The 20,536-nt window shown below is 46.8% G+C and overlaps 1 protein-coding gene across 3 annotated transcripts in view; it reads right to left on the bottom strand.

Moving 5' to 3' along the window:
• GPAT2 (glycerol-3-phosphate acyltransferase 2, mitochondrial) overlaps window positions 1-20,536 on the bottom strand; it is a 1,306,638-nt gene that overhangs the window by 453,061 nt on the left and 833,041 nt on the right. The gene's annotated exons all lie outside the window — the stretch shown is intronic.

Below are 20,536 nucleotides of genomic sequence, written 5' to 3'. Positions count from 1 at the left end.
GCCCCTCGCCGTGTGATGCTGCCGAATTCGGGCAGCGAGTGGCTCCATAGCAATGGCAAATAGGAGGGGGGATAATGGGCAGCCCTGTCTGGTCCCCCTTGAAATTGGAAACGGGTCCGAGATCATGCCATTCAGTCGTATCCTAGCTCTAGGTGCGGTGTACAGTAAGCGAATAAGGTTTATGAACAGTGGGCTAAATCCCATTCGCGTTAGTATGTGAAAAGGCACGACCACTCCAGAGAGTCAAAAGCTTTGGTCGCGTCCAGGAATATCACAGCAGCCTGCGAGTCTGGGTGTAAGTAGTGCAGTGCGGAGAAAACTGTTCTGAGATTGTGTGTGGTGGAGCGTCCGGGTATGAACCCTGATTGATCCGGCAGAGCCACATATGGGAGTAAAGGTTGCAAGCGATCAGCTATAATCTTAGCGTAGATCTTAACATCTACATTGATGAGGGATAGGGGGCGGTAGGAGTCGATGTATTCGTCATCTTTGTCAGGTTTGAGTAGTGTGACGATCAGGGCCTCCCTCATCGAGTCTGGCAGAATCCCAACTTCCTGTGCTTCAACAAACACAGCGTGCAGGCGGGGGGCCAGCTCCTCTGCATATGTTTTGTAGAAGGCCGCCGTCAGCCCATCCGGGCCAGGTGCCTTATTGAGCGGCAATGCTTTGATGGTGGTTGCGATATCCTGTATTGTTATAGGTTGGTCCATGTACTGCCTATGGGAATTGTTGAACCATACCAGCGCTATGGATTCTAAAAAGGCCTCCAGTGTCTCTTCTGATAAACAATGTGTGGTTGTGTACAGTGTGTTATAGTAAGAGGCAAAAGACCGCAGTATCTCTCTCTGATCCGTCAATGTCTGTCCTGTGCTGTCAATTATAGTGTGTACCTGCGTGGGTGCGGGGGTGGATTTGATCATTCTGGCCAGCGTGCGGCTCGGTCGATCACCTTCACCATATCTGCGCGCTTCAGCTTGCTTCCCAAGGAACTTCAATTCTCTCTGCAATTCCTCTTCGAAGCTAGGTAACTTCTCCTTAATTTGCCCTGCCAGTGTGGGTGATGGGGACTCACAAAATGCGCGTTCTAGGAGTTTCAGTTCTCCCTCTAACTTAGCAAGTGTATTTCTGATGGCCCGCAAGACCCCGGCTCTACGTGCAATACACTGCCCCCGAATGACCACCTTGAATGCGTCCCACAGGACGGCCTCAGTCTTGACCGAGCCCGTGTTATTAGCGAAGTAATCAACAATGTCTTGCCTGATTTCCTCCGTGAAAGCTGCATCTTGGAATGCATCCGGCGGGAGACGCCAAGAGAAGGCGCTGCACCGGTTACCCGGGATGGCCAGTTCAAGGAGACAAGGGGAGTGATCAGATAAAGACCTGGCCAGTGGTCCAGGTGGCCACCTCTGCCGAGACTAACCAAAAGTCCAGTCTGGACCAGGCCGCGTGATGAGCCGATATACATGTACCCATACGTGTCTGGGTTGCGAGCTCTCCACACATCCACCAGGGAGCCCTCCCCTATGATGTCCGTCAGTGCCTGACGCACCTGTGGGTGCATTTGCCTAGACGCGCCCTTTCTATCCAGCACGTCATCTGGCACTACATTAAAGCCCCCCCCCCCAAATGACATTCGAGCAACCAGTTACATCAGTCTTGTCCCAGATCTCCCTGAAAAACTCAGGGTCATCAACATTTGGACCATAGATGGCAACCAGTACCACCTCGGAACCCATCAAAACACCATGCAAGATAATATATCTCCCAGCTTCGTCCAGTAACACAGAATTTTCTCTCCAATCCACACCACGGCGCAGAAGTATGGCCACACCCCTGGCATAGTTGGAGTATATTGCCGAGTATGCAGAACCCCACCTAGAGTACTTAAGTCTGGGGGAGCAAGAGGAGTTGATATGTGTTTCTTGCAGGAAACAAACATCTATTTTATGTCTGAGCAGATAGTTGTGCATGAGTCTGGATTTCCTGTGGTCGCCCAGTCCCCTAATGTTCCATGTTAAGAGTCTCGTCACCTCCATTTAGATTTTGCAACGATCGCAAGCCCTTCCACCACCCGACTCACGACGCGCACTCCGTTTTCCAACTGCACATGTTGACTGTCATACATCTGACTACACACCAATGAACTCCCGGCCCAACACCACCCACCACCCACACCAACCCCCAAACAGGTTGTGTCGAAACCCCCCCTAGAGCGCCAAAGCAAACCAAGCATAGGGCGCTAAAACAGTAAAACAATAGTTCTGTGGGAGACACCACTTGGAGGCGTGGCATCTCGAGCATACACCCTTGTTTGCACAGGGTGGCTGCATTAGTTAGGTTATTTCTACAGTTAATTTCTTGAGAGTGAGACATTACGCAACTTCACAGCCAGCCGCATAGGGCAGCCCACAGTAACAACATAGGACCACAATTGCATTTGCAGGTGGTAAAGTATGCAATCAACAAATTCAGACCACGCGCAATTAAAAGATATCGTCAGCGCAGGCCAATCATTCAATCATTGTCACTCATCTGGCTTGTATTCTCAGTTCCAGTATCCGACCGCTTCCCAGATGGAGGTCTGCTGATGTGTTTAACAAATTTTAAAGCGGACTTTGCGTCCAGAAAGTGATGAGTCGTGCCGTCGTGCACAACCCGAAGCTTAGCTGGGTACATGAGAGAGTAAGGGATCTGCGCCTGGAGCAGTATCTTTTTAGCAGGTATAAACTCTTTACGTGCGGCCTGCACCAGCGGTGTGAAGTCTGGAAAAAAGGATATCACGTTTCCCTTGTGCGTTATTTTCCCCTTCTCCCTAGCCAATCGCAGGATTAGGTCCCTGTCTTGATAGTTTAACAGCTTGGCCAGTATCGGTCTTGGCGGGGCCCCAAGGGGCGGTTTTTTCCCCAGTGTCCTGTGGGCCCGCTCCACAGTGAAGACAGGAGACAGGTTAGGGTCAAACAATTCATGCAATAGTTCAGTCACATAGGTTTCCATCTTCCCCATCGCCGTTGTCTCTGGAATTCCCGTGATGCGGACATTGCATCTTCGCGAGCGCGCTTCAAGATCATCCGCTTTGGCGCAGAGAACTTCGATTTTCTTTTCCAGGTTGCTAATGTGAGCCTTTGTTTCCTGCTGAAACTCACAGCATTCCGTGTGTCTGTTCTCCAGGACATCTATGCGCGTTTCATGCGTGGCCACCTGCGCTCGTACATTGTCCAGTTGGGCCGTCATGCTGTCAAGCTTTGCATCGATGCTTTTTAGGCTGGACCTCACCTCCAGGAGCAGCGCCGTCACGTCTATGTCCTGAGCCGCGTCTGTAGTGGCCCCCCCTGCCGCGCCCGCGTCCTGCTCAGCCTGTTTTGAGGACTTCTTTTGCTCAAACGTGAACCTCGGTTGGCGCGGATCTCCCTTCCGCATGGCCGGAGTGCAGTCGTCCGTTGAGCTTATGTACTGGTCAGGACCAGATTATACGATGTGCGCTCGCCAGCTGGGATTGCGTGGGCAAGCAGGCGCGGGACTCAAAATCTACGTGGCACAGCCAGGCCCCAATCAGTAGCCGGCGCCTCACAGTATCTGCATCTGCAGGGTCGAGCGAAGGACACAATTCGCCTCAGGTGAGTCCCACAGCGCGCAGCAATTCGGGGATACAGGAGAGGAAGGATCCCCGGCCCACTGGACGTACACAGTTGCAGCGTCAGGCAAGACCCCCCCTGTGTCGCATGGGCAGTCTCCCTGCAGCCACCGGTCTCAACTCCGCGGCGGCGCGATGTTCCTCAGGGCGTCTCCCTCTACGCGGTGAGCCCGCGCCTCGTGTCGGGTATGTGCACCTCTGGATAGGTTATGCTGCCCTGGCTTCCGCGTCGCCCACGGTAATGGAGATGTGGGGCGCTGTCGCAAATGTCTGGTGTATACCGTCAGCACGGCGTTGTCCGCACCAACCCCGGGAAGAGATGCATAGTTTCAGTTAAAAAATGGCGGCCGCCTGCGTTGTTACCCAGGTTCCGATTCCCAGGTCCTCGGAGGCGCTGCGGGCTCGCTCAGTAGTGTGGCCGTAGTCGCTGTGACCCCTAGTGCAGCCTCGCCTTACCCCTCTTAAGATGATCTGCGCGTCGGTGGTTCCTCCGGTCAAGGAGCCGCACAGTAGTACAGGCCCGCGGCGCCCCGCCCTCAGTTGGCGCGCCGCTCCCGCATAGACCTCCAAGGCCGACGGGCCTCGCAGCACGCTCCTCCCGGCAAAGCTGACAGAGTTCACAGCAGGGCGTTGCGGGCGTCCCAAACCGCCGTTCTTTCGGTCGGGTCTGCCCCAGACCGTGCAGTACCGTTGCGCACTGGCTAGACGTGCGAGTGTTTTAGAAATACCAGGATTCTTGCAGGATTATAGATGCAGCCGGCGGAGCTCGCCGTTTAGGCGGCCATCTCGCTGCTCGTCCGGCCACGCCCCCAGTTGTGGGGGGCAATTAATGAATATTTCCAACTGAACCTTCCGCAAGACTCCTCTCCATCTAACAATTGGGATTTTTAAGGCGTTGCTGAGGGGTAAATGTATGGAACTCAACTGTGCCTTGGACAAGCAGAGAACGAAGGAGAGGGCTGACCTACAACTGGAATTGAGGGAGGTGGAATAGACACATAAAACAACACTCATACGGGTAACACAGCAGAAACTGATGGCCTTAAAGGGGAAAATCAACACAATATATAAAAACACAGCAGAACTCACACTCCTATGCTTACAACGCTACTCCTACGAGCATGCGAATAAAGAAGGAGTCCACCTAGTACGTAAACTCAGGGTGAAGAGAGAAAAGGAATACATAAGGGAGATCGGTGACACGGGGGACACCTTCAGAACTCTGATGAAGGTAAAGCAAGGCTGTTTGCGGGATTCTACAAAGAATTATATTAAGCAGCACTACAGATGACGCATCTCAAAACACATATCTCGGTTAGATTTTTCTCCCCCAGGTACCAACTACTCAGAATGAGTTCTTGGGAGCTCCCATAATTGAAGAAATGCAGGCAACAATTACGGCACTGAAACCTCATAAATCACTGGGATCGGGGTGCCGCTCACGGAGATTTGGCCACAGGGAACGCCACAGGGAAGGACGACGTGGGATTTCCTGCGCTGGGATAGCGCTCGTGTCTCTGTGTGGGGTGTGCTTTGGGACAAGGACTTGGAGTGCTGCATACGCCGAGGGACTGCGAGGACCAGCAGGCTCTCTGCTCCACACCTGCTGCCTCTTCCCTCGGCGTTCCCGCCCCCCCGCCTGAACATTTAAATACCTATCGCGGCCCCCGCTCCGCGGGGGCCGCTCACGGAGATTTGGCCACAGGGAAGGCCACAGGGAAGGACGACGTGGGATTTCCTGCGCTGGGATAGCGCTCGTGTCTCTGTGTGGGGTGTGCTTTGGGACAAGGACTTGGAGTGCTGCATACGCCGAGGGACTGCGAGGACCAGCAGGCTCTCTGCTCCACACCTGCTGCCTCTTCCCTCGGTGTTCCCGCCCCCCGCCTGAACATTTAAATACCTATCGCGGCCCCCGCTCCGCGGGTGCCGCTCACGGAGATTTGGCCACAGGGAAGGCCACAGGGAAGGACGACGTGGGATTTCCTGCGCTGGGATAGCGCTCGTGTCTCTGTGTGGGGTGTGCTTTGGGACAAGGACTTGGAGTGCTGCATACGCCGAGGGACTGCGAGGACCAGCAGGCTCTCTGCTCCACACCTGCTGCCTCTTCCCTCGGCGTTCCCGGCCCCCCGCCTGCAGTGCATATAATATCGCGCCTAATCCCGCAACGCGGGACGCGCGCGGGACATAGCCCGGAAAAAGGACGGGCCCTCTACGGCCCTCATAGGACCGAGGAGGCCGGGACGGGCCACCCCCCTTGGCTCCGCAACCAGAGGAAGCACATCGTTTGAAGTATACCCATAACACTTCCTGGTCAGTGTTTCTCTTTCCTGTAAGACTATGTCACGTAAGGGATCCAAAAATAAATTACCTTTAATATGTGATCCAGGCCAGGGGACCCTGAACTTTACTGTGACCAAACAAACACTGTCCACTTTCGGTGAAGACACGATCGAGTCGCAACAATCGTCAGACACCAGTCAATTACCCCCATTCAACTCTGTTAACTCGCTAAACTTGTCCTTTTGGGAGGAAATGAATTCTCTATGCGGCACTAAATATGCCCTAGTGGCATCCCCTTCCCCCGTAAAAAGTTCTAGCATTTCTACCCCATTTGGGAAACCATGTGACTTATTAGAAAATACCCATGGTGTTGCCATGTCTCAGGACCCAAATAATAAAAGGAAGCAAGATGAGACTATGGAAAGTGGGAACCATCTAAACACACCATGTGCTGGTCTTTCATCACCAGTCACCAATCCCCCCCTAACCATGGTAGAGAGTGGAACTTACGTAGACCAAGTACTTTTATTGTCCCAGATAGAGTTATTGTTTAATTCTATCGTATCACCCCTGGTACAAAAAATTAATGCCCTTGGTGATAGAATTACGGGTATCGAGAGAATCATTCAGGCCAACCCCCATCACTTAATAATGATCCATCCATTGGGTGTAGAGCCCTGCAGGCTATCTCCATAACAAAAGATGTAAACCCTTCTACCCCTAAGAAGGTTATAGCCAACGGTCCTGACTTATTTATTGCCTCAAAAGTTCCATTGCCTATTAACCCTAGCAAACATGCCCAAACTTCTCCACAGCTTCCTAAAAAATGTGTTATTACCAAAGTTGCCCCTAAATTCGGGTCTAATAATTACACTGCTGCCAGAGCGGATCCAAATAGAGTAACAAGTAGAGCAGCATCTATACACTTGCCTCCTGAAGCCGCTCCTTTTGTTCTTGTTCTATCAGGTATACCGGCACCCTGCCATGGGAAATTTGAAAGCCGACAGGAACTTTTAAATAAGGTCTTATTCTGGCTTTCCAAAAACAGACCACTCGCGCCCAATCATGACGGTGGTATTTTAAGTGTTAGAAGGGTGGGCTGGCTAGGGTCGCTAACCAAAGACATTAGTGGGGATCTGGTCCTAGTGAAATTCAAAAACAAGAACATCGTCCCCCTTCTACGATCTTACCCGCTCCAGAATGGAGACGGCCCCATATCTGTCTGGGACTTACATGACTTTTATCCAAAGTATAATATATATCCTGTTGTTGGGAAGGGGTCCTCATGCAGTTTAACGTGTTCTTAAAAACTTTTGTAACCACAGCCAGTCTTCTACAATTGTAATGTTGTATTTATGTACATCATGTATTATTTTTATGTTGATGTTGCTTTTATGATTTTTTTAATCCTACAAAAATCGAATAAAGCTTAAATCGATAACACTGGGATCGGACGGTCCAACAGTCCACTTTTATAAGACATTTGTATCAGAGATCAACAACTGACCCTCCTTTTAAATACATAGCCACTGGGACAGCAGTGATCACTTCTATGAGTGAAGCCCTGATCACGGTTGTGCCTAAGACAGGGAAGAACTTGCAGCTTTGCTCCTCCTATAGACCGATATCGTTATTAAACCTAGACACCAAGTTATAAAAAAAAAATAGCAGCCAGATTGGAAGATTTAATGCCAGAACTAATCCACTCTGACTAATCGGTATTTATAAAAGGCATACAAACGCTTGACAATGTCCGGCGGGTGCTCCACCTGATTGAAAAAGTGACAAAATACTGAATTTGAGTAATATGTTTGGAATTAGACGTAGAGAAGGCGTTCAACGGAGTCGACTTGCCCTTTCTCTTTCAAACACTGCCACAATTCGGATTCAGTAAAGCTGTGATTAGAATGATAACAGCAAATTATATTCAACCGCAATCTAGAGTAATGATTAATTCGGTTAGCTCAACCATATTCCCTTTGAGTAGGGGAACAAGACAGGGGTGCCCCCTCTTTCTGTTATTGTTTTTCTGAGCATAGAGCCCCTGGCGACTCGGATCAGAGCGACATAAGAGACAAATGGAATCTGGCTTGGGTCAATAGAGCACAAGATATAATTTTTTTGCGGATGATATCATGCTGACGCTTTCCATGCCTCTTAACTCCTTGACAGTCCTGCAGAAAGAGCTCTGAGTGTTTAAAGAAATAGCAGGCTTCTGTGTTAACTTTACCATATCTTTAGCATGGAGGGGCTTCAGGGCAAACTATCCTCCCTTACTTCACTATCTGAAACCGGGATGAGCCTCAAAATAGGCAGATTAAAACGATGATGGATGTCTCGCTAGCGGCGCAGCGGCATGCAAAACCCAGGGGCAGGGCTCGGGGCTAACAGCGAGGTTTGGAGAATGATGCTTTCCAAGTCGCGTGGAAAAAAAAAGAAAGTTACAGCAAGCGCAAGCAAAACCTAAAACTAAAGAGTTTAAAAAAAGCGGATGAAAACAGTACTTGGGGTTTGGGACACTGATAAGAGAAACACATGAGAGGAACAACAGGAAACAGTATGCTACAGCCTATTGAATCGGAGGTTAAGTGGCAAGCACCTTAAACAATGAAAAGTGAGGGAGGGATGTAAGCCCCTTTTAAGATTTCTATTAAATACAATAGATTTCAAAAGCACAGTGCAAGAGATGTGTAGGCAAAACCTAAAAAGTAAGAGACATAAGGAGGTGGGTGTACAGGAGTCAAAGGGGAGCAGAGGAGACAAAGGGAAGAAGAGGCAAAAGAAGGGAGTGAAGTAAAAGATTAGTCAGTTTTGCTGAAGTGGAAATAGAGATTAGTCGGAAGAGGCAGAGAAGGGGCAAAAAAGGTACAGCGCTGGCAAACAGAAGTAGGTTGGGCAAATGAGGGCAGGGTGAGCAACAGGGCATAGAGGATGGGTGCAGTAGGACGAAAAAGGAGATATCGGGAGGAAACATTGGAGAAAAGGATTGGGAAGAATAGAGAAGGACAAGAAGATTGGAGGAATGTGAGATGTCAGTGAATGGCCTACAACAAATGAGAGGAAACCAAGGGCAGGAAAAGCAAACAAAGCCCCTCTCCCAAGTATCCGAGATCTGAAAGTGATTACTTCATGGCTCTTGTACATAAAAGCCTCATGATCATAGAACCATGCAGCTGCCACCCTACCACTAGAGTAGTAGCCAACTGTGGGAGCAAAGGGTAAGACCATGTAAAGAGGTGCAACTTTCATGTTTCACACACACTTCAGTGACACAGAGGATTCCCTCACACACAGGCACACGGTTCACTCATAGTGCATGGTTATTTCACACACAGAGGCGTACAGTTTATTGCACACATGAACACTATTCACTCACCTTCAAGGCCTGGCCTAGCTAACAGTTTGCGCGCACAGATTCACTCTCTCTCTCTACTCGCAGTGGAGCACGGTTTACAAGCAGGTACACCGTTTGCACTCACACACACGTTCTTCCGCTCTCCATCTGTATAGTCTAACACACACACGATCGGGCAGTTGTCTAGAACACAGCTGCTTATCAACACACATTTTAAAAACACATACTCTAGATAATTTATTAACATTCGTTTGTGTGAGAAGGTTGTATTTTCCTAACACAAACACCCAACAGGAACTTCAAACACTGAGGAGCAGTTCACACGTACACTTCATACATGCCCCCTCAGTCACCACTTTCATTCCAAGGAGCAGAGCGGGAACAATTGTGTGGTGCAGGAAGTGTCAGCCGTTGCTACCCTCAGAGCACTCTCCATCAATCTGGTCTCCTTATCTGCACATCAATATCAGATTACAAGCTCTCTGAACTCAACAAAGGGCTCTGTACCCTTTCAGATGAGACAGCGCCTAGGGTGACGGAGCAGGCGCTGTTCAAGAATTACAGACAAACTCATGCGCACGTGTTTGACTCCTAAAATGAAAGCACTCTTCGCTGCATGACACACAACAGTAGCTTTCTACAAAGATGCCATTAAAAGCATTTCATAAAAGCGCTACAACGCCGTCAGATCTGTCATCGTCCTAACGCTTGTTTCTTTCTTTTTTTTTTTTTTTACTTTCAGTCGGTTGGGCTATAGCTAACATGGCAAAGAAAGTTGCCAAAGCAAAATAGCTCTCACGTATGCAAGTCAGCAACAAGGAGCTGAGTGGTGTAGGAGAGTAGGATCTGCTTACTATGGTTACCCCCACTTTTTGCTAGTGTTTCACTGTTTTTCGACTTTGGTCTGGCTGGGGCCCTGCTAACCAGGGTACCCAGCCTAGCTGCATCCTCTCTAAATTGATTGCATGTACATTAGGTACACTCAAGATTGGTTACTGGGTTACCCTTGTGAGTCCCTAGTATACGGTACCTTAGGTACCAGGGGCATAGGTACCCCGGAGGCCTACCAGGGGCTGAAGCATGTATTATGCCACCCCTGGGAAGCCTTCCAAAATGACACCACAGGTCTGCTACTGCAGCCTGGGTAAGGTGGTGCATGCACCCTGTACTAAGATATAGGCTACCTATATCTACCTTATATCACTGACACATATAAACCTATAAGTCACTCTGATTGCAGGCCTTAACAATCCTGAAGGCAGAGTGCTTGGTTTTGTGTGAGAGGGTGCCCAAACATGAGCTGAGCCCCTCTGCAGCTTTCAGAATCACTTCTCTGTAGCTGTCCTGTGATGCAGCCAGACCATATACTCTTAAGTGCATTATAACCTCGTGGTAAATGCTAACTTTGAAATGTAGGCATGGAAACATGTTGTGTTTGGTGTCAAACTCTTTGGAATCCAAACTCCCCCCCCCCCCCACCCACCGGCAGGGGTAGAATTCCACCCTTCTAGCAGGAGAAGACATGTACACACATACTTAAGCGGTAATAGTTTTAAGAGCCCTGGCACCACAAAATGGATGCTGCAGCCACAGACACAAGTCTGACCTCCTACTGCTGGATGAAACTCCGGCAGGGGAGGTTTGGACAGTAGGTTTCCTGTCACAGGGAGGTGTAACCACCTCCCAGACAGGCTTTAGTGTATTGGGGCTGGGTGGGTGCATTCAGAGAATGCTTTTCAGACAGTGCTGGGGGCACACTTGGTGTCCCTGTGCATATCACAGTTCAAACCTGTTAAAGGGGCACTCAGCACAAAACTGGACCAAGGGAAAGGGGTATAACCACCCCCACCCTGGGTCCTTCCATAGGTGGGACCCTAGAGTAAGTCCAACCCCCAAACTTAGTATAAGTATAGGAACCCAGTCCTTCGGGCTCCGCAACATATATCCTGGAACTTCGACATTCTATTTCGAGTAGAAGACGGGAGTATCTCCCTTGGGGTCAAGGAGTGACTCCCCTGTTCAAACTGGCACCAAATAAGCATCTTGCTGGTCTGCATTCCCGAGGCTCTCGCCGGATCCCAAAGGCTTTGCGACACAAGACCCAGACTTCCAGACTTCTCCGGGGCCGACCCAAGATCACAGCAAAGCTGAGACCCTCAGCCCTCACGAGTGACGTGGAACCGGATCCCCTGGACACCGTGCACATTTGCTAGAGCATTGACTTCCCGAGCTTTCCCGAAGTTGTGCGCTGGGATACTTGTAGTCCAAGCCCCAATCACCATTTGCACCAAAGATTGTGGGCCTACAGTCCACGAGTGTTCCGTGGGCCAGCTTCTAGCATTTCAGCTCAAGGCTCCTTCGCGATCTCTTGTCCGTCGACCCGTGGGTCCCCACGAAGGTAACTCTTCTGTTTTCTGGGCTTCCCTGGTTGCTCCAGACTTGCCCAGACTCCCCTCCAAAGGGTGAGTCCCTCAGACCTTGCTGGTCTGCACCAAAGCCAATCTTTGCTTTCTGCGTGGGTTGCTGTTGCCAAGACTTGTCGGGTCCAATCCGGATACCGACGCTGCACCACTCGACATCCTTCGTGGGACAGCTCGAATCCAGCTCCTGGTCGTCGTCGACGCCTCCTGGTCCTCGTGGCTGAAAGAGTCAAGCTTCACCTTCTTCACCTTAAATCACCCGACATTGGTTGGCATCTTATCCTCGCCTTCCTGGTCACTGGCAGGTGACCCAGACTCTGTTCCCTCTGCTTTCAGGTTCTTCAGATCTTCGATCCACCGTTGGATCCATCCGGACACTTTCCACTTGGTCGCCTCCAGCACTTTCCGGCAGCTCGCCATTGAAAACGACGACGAAACCCAACACCAAAAGACACCTATGCAGCTGGCTTCCCTGGGTGAGGTAACTCGAGTACTCTAGTGCTTCCGTGGGTATTGACTCTAGAACTACCTAGTTCTAAAGGGGTTTGCTCCAAGTTCACTTCTAAGTGTCCTTAATCTGTAATTTTCCAACAGCAACTTTCCACATAGAAGGTAAAGGTGATTTGCGGTTATGTTTAGACACTGCACGCGTCCCAGTGGGTCCCCTGTGTCACTACCTTGGGTGGTTCCTGGTGGCACCAGCGGTTCTAAAGGCTCCAGGCCTTGTATCTATATCAGTCGTGATTCTTATACCACTTTCTTAGTATATGGTTTGTAACGCTCCTAGGGCTAATCATATATTGTGCTAATTTACTGTGTGCTAAATAAGTTTACCTGTGTACATTTGCCTCTAGCCTCATAAAGAGACTATAGGGATGTGTTTAGAATAAATACATATATTTTATATATATACCTGGTGTGGTTCTCCTTTCATTTGGTCATTACATGAGATTATAGACTGGTAAAACAAGCTGCTTTACATTCCTTCAAGACTTATCCTGAAGGCTGCTCTCCACAGCTATCACTAGGATAGCTTTCTATAAGGTTGTCTTTAACCTACCACCAATAAGGGGTCGTTTAGACTGGTGCAAGGTGCCCACTAGAATAGTGGACAGCATATGCCAGGCAAACTTCTCACAAGTGGGTCGAAGGAATGGAAAAAAGAAAAGTTTGTTTAAACAGCAGAGTACATGGCACACTGCTTATCTGGCAGTGCACAACAATGATCATAGCATGGAGTGGAGATGAAGACCAGGGAAAACACAGAGCCATAGTGAACAGTATGGACATGAAAGATAGAGAAATATAGGGAAGAGGAAACATACAGCAAGGATGGCTGAGGTGATACGGAGAGGAAAGGAGCCACAGCGAGGTTGAGAGACTGTGAAAGACAGAAAGGAAAAAAAAACAGATTGTCTCCCTCATTAAAAACTGGATGCAAATATCGGCTCTCAGGCATGTACTAAGAGACAGAAATATGCAACATGTCTAACACGACTATCAAACAAAAATGATCCTTTCCATGATTGTTAAAAAGACTAGTGATTTTATTTTTATTAATGCCTTTAGATAGTGCATCTCAACCTAGAGGTACTGGAATTATTTACATGAGCACCAGTTATATTTCACAAGGATATGTTCAATTTTAGGCATGTGACATTCAGTGATTTGCTTAGAATCACAGGATGTGGAGACGATGCAGAGACTCAAACTTGGTTCCCCAGTTCAAAAGTCGATAACTCTGGAAGTAGGGACACATCCTCATTTGCTTAATGTGATTACTGTGTGGGGATGGCACCTCAGCAAGCTGATCTATCTATAGCTGCCATGGAGGAAGAACAACCCTCACTGAAGATCAGTGCTTGCATTGCAGGGGCTGAATTGGCCTGAAACTGGATTGAATCGGTTCTGGTTATCTTTTACAAAGCTAAAGCAGTTGCGTACTTAAGTCACCAGTGTGTGAGGAGCTCTCTTCTGTGTGGCTCTACAGAGACTGCTATCGCAATCTGAATTATTGAATTACTTTCAAACCAACTTTTGGTGACCTCAACATCTGTAGGGAGGGTTTACTCAGCTGTACTGGTGTTCTTGTTTTGGGGTTTGGTTAAAGCATTGCGGGTGGTTGCTGACAAAAAGCGGGAGACACCGCAGAAAAGGCATTTGCTTTGTCAGGCTGATAGCCTCCTTACAGCTATATAGTCGATATCTCAGCAGCAGAAATAAACATGAACATATTCACCATGTCTGTATATCACTCACCTCTTGCAGCATCATCTCTGCGCAACTCGGAGAACAGCTTATGAAATTTGATCTCGGCGTTTGAATGCATAGTTAATGTGAAGAGATAAGAATAAGATTTACAGGCCTGTTTACAGAAAAGGAGCAAGTCAAAACACGAGAGCTCCTGTGAAATACTCAAAATTAAAGACAAAAGTAGTTCCTAAAGCACTTTCTAACATGGGAGCAGTATATACAGGTAGAGGCATGATGCATCATGCCATGAACAAATGGGGAGAAAGAATATGAGAGCGACAATGGAGCCAGCAAATTGGAAGAATAGGGTCTGGCTGAAACCAACGTATTGAATACAACATGTCTCTTCAAGGCAGCGCATGCGCTGTCTAGCTGAGACCCAAAAATCTGACTTTTCCTGAACCTGTGGTTAAGGAGGATGAGCATTTCGTTGCCCAGTCCCATGGGAGAGAGCTCGGTCCTCCTTCTGTTCATGCTGCAATAACAAAAATAATAATTAAGGAGTGGACCAACATAGAAAAAACAGTTATTTTCTGGATCCTGGCACATAACAAGATTCTGGAAAAATCTCAAGAAGAATTCCCAGCAGCTATTAAAGCAGATTTTATCATGGCCGGTCTGAGGTGACATGGTTCTAGAACATGCAACCCTATTGGATACAGTGGATACAAATGTTAAAGTCATAGTGAAGAGATCATTTACTGCATCAAATGTTTCTATTAGAGCCTGTTTGTAAGTGGCACAGTCTTTCCTCTGAGATTTTCAAAGTGTATCAGAAGATATTCAGGAGGGAGCGGATGTTTCCACGAGATTATCTATTATGGAACCTCAAGTGAGGTCACTGGCTGATAGCTTGTTTGACTGTGTGCCTTAGCAGCAGGATTTTCCTTCTGGGTAGGAGGTGCATTTGGGTAGACTCCTGGAATACAAATGCGATGCTGGTATCAATAATAAGCCAACCACTATATATGGGAACTAAGCTCTCTGGGCAGGGCCGGACTGGGAACCAAAACCGGCCCTGGCAAAGTGCTCGGCCGGCCCCCCCGCCCCATGGGCGGGAGGGGGGCGAGCGCTTTGCCAGGGCCACTTTTCAGCCGATTTTGTTACAGGGCCGATTTTGCAGCTATGCTGCAAAAACGGCTCTGCAACAAAAACGGCCCCCAAGCCCCAAAACTGGCCCCCACCCTTGCAGCCGACCGGGGAATTGCCCGGTCCCCACAACGGCCAGTCCGGGCCTGTCTCTGGGTCACAAATGTAACACTTTGTCTAAAAATCTACAGAAGATAGAACGTTGATGACACTAGCTTCATCTTCTTAGTTAGTTAGTTTGGAGCGAAAAGGAATTGTTGAGTTGGATCACTGACACAATAGCGACAATAATAACATTGTGTAACAAAAATATTGTGTCAAAAATATCATTCACAAAAATATCGCCCCCTATACTTATAATGGTAAGTACAAAAATATTGAACACTAATATTGTTAAAAATACAAAAATATCATTTTTTAATATGTATAGTTTAAAATGGTAAATCTTACATATTTTAACTATATAATGATAGTGTAAATTAAATAAATGTAAATAATATTTAATACGATCTATACATACCACTATTAAAAAAATATATTTTACATTGTATAAAAATATTTTGGTTATTTTTCACAATTTACTAATTTAACACACACACATATATACATATGAAACAAAACATATTTACAAATTAATTGTCAAACAAATAAATTACCCAGAAATAAAATATTAAACATTTTAAATCCCAAAAATACATTTAGTACAAATAATATAAAGATGGAAAAAATATACACTCCCACAAATAATATAAAAATAAATAATATTAGATACATTCAAACAATATTAGGAAAACAATTGTAGTCTGGGAACAATACATATACCATTCACATTCAAGTTTATACAAAAGTAGGGAGAGTGTAGGCTTTCAGAGGGGTTACATTTACTATTCCCACTCCAAACAGGTCAAGAGTAGGGAATGTATTGGACTTAGGAGGGGTAAGATATACAATCCCCACTCCAGACTGTACAACAGTAGGGAAAGCATTGGACTTTGGAGGGGTAAGATTTCCTATTTCCAATTCCAGACTAAGCAACAGTAGGGAAAGAACTTGGGCCAGATGTACGACCATTGAATTTTGCGACTCCCAAATTGCGACAAATTGCGAGTCGTAATTTGTGAGTCGAAAAATTCAATGTACAACAGTGTCTCAGACACTGTTTGCGATTCCCTATGGGGTCGCAAATTGCATGCCTCATGAATATTAAGGAAGCTGTCGCAATTTACGACCCCATTGGGAATGGCTAGACCTCCCAGCAATGCCTGCTGGGGTCAGCAGACCGCAATACCTGAGATTGCTGTGTCAAGATTTTTTTTTTTTAAGTGCAGCCGGTTTTCCTTAAAGGAAAAAGGGATGCATGTAAAAAAGAAAAATTAAACTTTTCAGTTTCATTTTTTAAGGGCAGACAGTAGTCCGTGGGACCACTGCCTGCTCTTCAAAAATATTTGCGCACCCATTCACAGAGGGGAAGGGGACCCTTAGGGACCCCTTCCCGTTTGCAAATGGTTTACCACCTACTTTAAGTAGGTGGTAAACCGCAAGTTTTTTGCGATGGCAATTGCGGTCGCATAACACTCATACACGGCATTTGCACTCGCTATTAGGAATGTTATGTATCATTTTAGGACCCTATTGTAAGTTTCCCGATTCATGCCCTTATATAAGAATAAATCACCATATCCTTATATAGGCATAGAAATCAGAACCATATGTAGACATAGCTCATGCAGTCCAAATACGGCAGGGCTACTTCCACTAGTTCCGAAAATCCACTACGATTTCCTGGAAAACTCAGCTTCAGCAGACGGGGACTTCCCCTTGCTTGAATATTGATTTGTCCAAGAACTCATGGATTTCTCAAAGAACTGAGACTCTTTGGTGACGTTATTATGTCCACCTTTACTACAAACTCTGCACCTTCAAGGTATAAATTTGCCCACACTCGCCCAAGCAAACACACGGTGGTTTGGAGCAGTTCGACTAACTACTTGCCCGACGCGCCCTGCTACAGCAAGTGCCGAAGGAAGCCGACCCTCCAGCAGACGCACTGAGAGACGCTGTCTTTTCCCCTGCCAAAAAATCCAGCTCGAGTGTTTCCAAGCTACCCTTGCGGGTTGTTGGGAAATCGAGTCTCGCCACCGACCTTCTCCATTCTAAACTAAGTTACGGAGCTGATAAGACCCTTAGAGAAATCTTGAACAGATTCTTGGCAAACAATACTACATTTATGCTACACCTTACTTACTTCTTCCCTCGTACTAAGCTTAGGTTAGGTACACCGGGGTAGGCGTATTTTAGAAGCACCAGTTGAGTACTTTTTAGCCTCTGTTATTTATGTATGTATTTATATATGGTTTAGAAACCATACAATGCTCTTACAGTATTATTTTATTCTACTATTTATACTGTATGCATTATATTTTACAAACTGTGTTACGATTGTAGCAGTTCATTTCTTATGCTTGAGAAAGAAGACTGTACAATAAAACCTTTTATTGAAAACGCCCCGTCTTTCTACTTTCTCTGCACCTCTAGTGAAACGAAGCATGTACGATTGACTGAGTGAAATATCTATCTATTGTTTCCACGACTCTGAAGATATGTTTTATCATGGGGAAACAAAGTTGTCATTTTATGCGGTTGTCAGAGACTAATCCCTTCTTGTGAATTCAAGAACGTTTCTAGTGACCTCCGAGCTAGCTGGCACACACAATTAAGTCTAGTATATTCGATAGAGACCTTTTCGACCTCAGTCCTACGTCTAATCTATAGGATATATTATTCCAATGCGCAGAACTATTGAGAATATAGGAACTACACTACATGTCGCCCAATGTTTGGTAAGTCACTAATTTAACGCTAGCTACTAGAGTAACTCAGTCGTGCTTTTCACAAAGACCCTTTTTTCCGTAAAAACTCCAATAGACGTCTGGAGTGGGTTAAAGGATAAAACATCCGCCTTAAACAAACTGAGTAGGACAAAAAATCCTATGTATTAGTTTTTGGTTTTGTTCAACGTTGAAGGATACAGTGTTCCAAAATATTGCGCACCTTATCTTTATTTCCTTGAAACTTGCTCTGCAAACCTTCATAAAAAATGACGGAGAGTGACGAAGAGTTGGCTAGAGCCGCACAAAACCTAGATACTACAGGTTTTAATAAAAATGACCCGGATGTTATACACATCCCGGCAAATGTAAGAAAAATTATAACTTACAAACTCATAAATATTGGAGTATCATCGAGAGGTGGTAAGGTAATATTTGTAATAGAGGCACATGAATATCGTCAGACAGAGGTATTCTATTCATGGATTGTCTTTCCACAAGCAAATCCAGTAACACATGAGTTCCACTTCTAAGATAGAGGAACATCCAGCGGAATACATACCTTTCGAGGACTTTGAAATTCCACTAATTCACCAAGAGCATCAGCTCTGGTTTAATGGCGCCCTACAACATCAAAATCACATTACCAGGCTCGGTCCACTAGGTAGACCAGGAGCTCCATGGCCGGTATTAGCCAGCTATACACCACATCCTGACATTGAACAAATGACAGGACCAGAATTGTTAGCTCAGCTAAAACAATTCATTAAAATTAGGGCTCCCGGTTTTATGGTATTTATTTTTTTGCCATTTCCGTCTGTATTTATCCATATTTATTTTTGGGGCATTTTATCTGTATTTATCCACATTTATTTTTGCAGCAATCAAAAAGCAGCGCTGCAGCTTGTATTTTTCCACATTTAAATGGACAATGTACACAGTTTCCCTTTCATTTCTGTTTAATATGGGTGATGTGTGATAAGCTACAGACATTTCTCTTACATTAAAACAGACCTCACCTATTAAAGATGGGCAGGTGTCCCAGTGATTATTTGCAGTAAAATAAATAAGCTGCTGCTGTTGTGCACTCAGGTGGATTGTTCTTGCAGCCACATGTTGTTGCAGATTTAAACAGCACGAACTCGGCACTGAGGTATTTGAGCGCTTTACCTTTCCGCACACATTTCATATTAGGGCACGTTCATTTTTGTCAGTCACGGGGAGATTACGTAACAGTACACAGTACCCTGCACTGCAAGAGGCTCCGAGCAACCCAGCCACAAACACATAAAGATTCCAGTCCCAACCACGATTGGCTCAGGGGCATGGCAGCAGGTCAAAAAAATACCCTTATTAGAAGGAATCTCCAGCAAATCACAAGCCCTGCAGCCAGGGGCGCAATTAGAGCCAAATTTAGTGGGGGGCTGAGAAAACATTTCGGAGGGGGGGAGGGGGCTGACTCCAGGCCCGGACTGGGAACCCAAAGCAGCCCTGGCAATTTTGCCTCATGAAGCCTAAAACAACTAATGAACTTTCTCCTAGAGTGCGCAGTAAAAGAAAAAACACCAAAAGAAAGTTATAAATGTGTTTCTTTAGAGCTCACCCTGTATCTGAAGCACCTTTCCAATGTGTTTGGAATGCTCAATGAGTTCCTGGTACAGTCATGTAAATCTAGGCCAGTCGTTAATTTAATTGACTATTCTACACCTACGATTCAGAAAAGGGGGTGGTGATGAACAGAGTGCCTGAATTAAGCAGACCACTCTTACCCAGTGCAAAGATCAGGGCTTGATCCATCACCGTTTTTTAGCTCACTGCACCATCCCAGCTCAGAACTTGGCTATATGCAAATTAGTCTGTTCCTGTCCCAGTGCATGATGGGAACAGGGCAAACCAAACTACCAAGCCAATTCTTATACTGGGAAGGAAACAAGCTTCCGGGGACCGGTTTCTGCCATTTCAGGCGTCGTCGGCCCGGCTTGCTTGAATCCTGATGGTGCAATGAGCAAGGGACTCACATCTGAGTATACCCTTCCACGCTTATGGTGGACAAAATGATTCAGAAAAGGGGGTGGTGATGAACAGAGTGCCTGAATTAAGCAGACCACTCTTACCCAGTCCAAAGATCAGGGCTTGATCCATCACCGTTTTTTAGCTCACTGCACCATCCCAGCTCAGAACTTGGCTATATGCAAATTAGTCTGTTCCTGTCCCAGTGCATGATGGGAACAGGGCAAACCAAACTACCAAGCCAATTCTTATACTGGGAAGGAAACAAGCTTTCGGGGACCGGTTTCTGCCATTTCAGGCGTCGTCGGCCCGGCTTGCTTGAATCCTGATGGTGCAATGAGCAAGGGACTCACATCTGAGTATACCCTTCCACGCTTATGGTGGACAAAATGATTCAGAAAAGGGGGTGGTGATGAACAGAGTGCCTGAATTAAGCAGACCACTCTTACCCAGTCCAAAGATCAGGGCTTGATCCATCACCGTTTTTTAGCTCACTGCACCATCCCAGCTCAGAACTTGGCTATATGCAAATTAGTCTGTTCCTGTCCCAGTGCATGATGGGAACAGGGCAAACCAAACTACCAAGCCAATTCTTACACTGGGAAGGAAACAAGCTTCCGGGGACCGGTTTCTGCCATTTCAGGCGTCGTCGGCCCGGCTTGCTTGAATC

The sequence above is a fragment of the Lissotriton helveticus genome, chromosome 11 (genome assembly GCF_964261635.1).
Source record: "Lissotriton helveticus chromosome 11, aLisHel1.1, whole genome shotgun sequence".
Classification (NCBI taxonomy): domain Eukaryota; kingdom Metazoa; phylum Chordata; class Amphibia; order Caudata; family Salamandridae; genus Lissotriton; species Lissotriton helveticus.
Note: the sequence above shows the minus strand (reverse complement) of the source record. Positions and strands in the feature narration are given on the sequence as shown.